The following is a 2,237-nucleotide window of genomic DNA, read 5'->3' on the forward strand; positions in this document are numbered from 1 at the left end:
GCTGGGCTGGTGTGTGTGTGTTGGGGGGTTCCCAGGGCACTCTGGCCCAGGGAGCAGTCCTGACTCTGCAGGCGATGCCCAGCAAGAGGCCGCAGACCCCTCAGAACTTCCCCTCCTTTCTCCCTGGAAAGGAGCTGGGGAACCTATAGTGCAAGTCTGTGGACCACTCAGTTATGGAGGGAGGCTGTGCCTGAAAGTGGACACTGTGGTGCGCCCCTTCCACCACCTTGGCCTCCACTGCTGTCCTCAGTACAGCCGCGTCTCCTAAGAGTGCAGGCCATGGACGCCACCCTTGATCTGGGCCGACATGGTCTGCTTCTCAAAATTCAGTTCTCCTGAGTACATCATGGACTGAAGGACAGACAGGCTGCGGCCGGATATCCTGGCAGCCGGGCTGGATGCCTGCTATGAGGTAGGACACGAACTTATGAATGGATCCTTTGTCCTGGATGGAGCCCAAGACACCCTGCGCGATCTTCACCTTATTCCCCTTGCTGACGTATCATTTCTGGCTGCTGCTGCTCTTCTCCATGGCATCCAGTGAGCCCATGCCCTGGTACTTCTTGAGCCGCACCCTATCTGAGAAGAAATACTTGCCGGGGTCCTACGTGGTGGTGGCCAGCAGGGAGCCCATCATCACTGTGGAGGCTCCAAGGGCCAGGGCCTTAACCACGTGCCCCACGGTCTAGATGCCGCCATCGGCTATGATGGACACACCAAAGCACAGGGCATACTCGGCCACCTTGTACAATGCAGTGCCCTGGGGCCTACCGCAGGCCATCACTTCCTGGGTGATGCAGATGGAGCCGCAGCCCATACCTATGCGCAGCCCGTCCACCGCAGCGTCAATCAGGTTTTTGGCCTGGGCTGCTGTCTTCCCAATCACCTGGAGGTGGGGGTACTTCTGTTTGATGTAATGCACCGTGGCAATCTGATACACCGAGTTCCCTTGGGACGAGTCCAAGACTACGACGTCTACCCCCGCCTGGGTGAGCAAGTCCAGGTGGTATTTGTCATCCTCAGGGGTGCCCACAGCTGCCCTGCACAGTAGCTGCTTGTGGGAATCCTTGGAGGCCAGAGGGTAGTCTCTGTTCTTCTTCAGGTCGGTGCAGGTGATCATGGCCACCAGCTCATCGAATCATTGACGAAAGACAGCTTCCCTTTCTTGCTATGCTGCAGGATCTCATTTGCCTCTTTCAACATCAGGCCTGCTGGAGCCAACACCAGCTCGATCCTTGGTGTCATCATCTCACTGAGGAGGGTGGTGTGGTCCTCCTCAGCAAGAAAGTTGATGTCTCTGGAGGTGACGATGCCCACCAGCTTGCTGCCTATGGTGCCCATCTCAGTGATGGGGATGCCAGAGAAGCCATGCCGCATCTTGGCCTCCAACACATCACCCACAGTGTGCGAGGGGGTCAGCACCACCGGGTCCGTGATGAAGCCCTGTTCAAACTTCTTGACCTTCCGCACCTCCTTGGCCTGGAACTCCGGGGTGCAGTTGTGGTGAATGAAACCAATACCTCCCATCAGAGCCATTGCAATGGCTATGTCGGCCTGTCACAGTGTCCGTGGGGGAGGAAATCAGCGGAGTCTTCAGCGTGATCTTCCGGGTCAGGGCTGAGGTCAGGTCCGCCTCATCAGCTATGAAGTCTGTGAATCCTGGGAGAATCAGGAAGTCGTCGTAGGTGAGGCAGCTGGAGCTGGCAAAGAGCTGCTGCGCGGGGAGCCAGTTATCGGGCACATAGTCGGTGCCGCCCCTGATCAGGTAGTCCGTCATGCTGCCGCGAAACCTTGCGACATCCGCGCGCAGCCGCCTGCTGCTGCTGCTGCGAGCCGGGCGGGCCCGCTTCTCTGTCTCTCTTTTTTTTTTTTTTAAAATAATTTTCTCTCACAGAGTCTGTCTCTCAGGGTCCTCTTTTCCCAGTCCCTCTGGCCAGGAGTCTTCTGTCTAAGTTTTCCACACAGTTGCACAGTTCTGTGTTATTGGATATACCCGGGGGATGAAGTAATGAAAGAAAAGACTGAAAATAAAAATGGGAATTCCTTCCACAGTCTTTACACACAGAGGCCCCTAGAGGCTCATTTTCCTGGTTCCTCTGTCCAGAAAGATGGATTTCTAGGGCTTACATTCATGCTGCTGCCTCTGCATGCACTGAAGCTGGTCAATGAAGCTGGCCTTGGGGCAGAGGGAGAGAAAAACACATTGGGATTTCACCTTCAACCTCCACTTTCGACCT

At 56.0% G+C, this 2,237-nt stretch overlaps 1 pseudogene; it reads right to left on the reverse strand.

Moving 5' to 3' along the window:
• Positions 1 to 246: 246 nt before the first annotated feature.
• Positions 247 to 1,777, reverse strand: LOC101149566 (inosine-5'-monophosphate dehydrogenase 1-like; annotated as a pseudogene).
• Positions 1,778 to 2,237: the final 460 nt, after the last annotated feature.

This window comes from Gorilla gorilla, chromosome 11 (assembly GCF_029281585.2).
Source record: "Gorilla gorilla gorilla isolate KB3781 chromosome 11, NHGRI_mGorGor1-v2.1_pri, whole genome shotgun sequence".
NCBI lineage: Eukaryota > Metazoa > Chordata > Mammalia > Primates > Hominidae > Gorilla > Gorilla gorilla.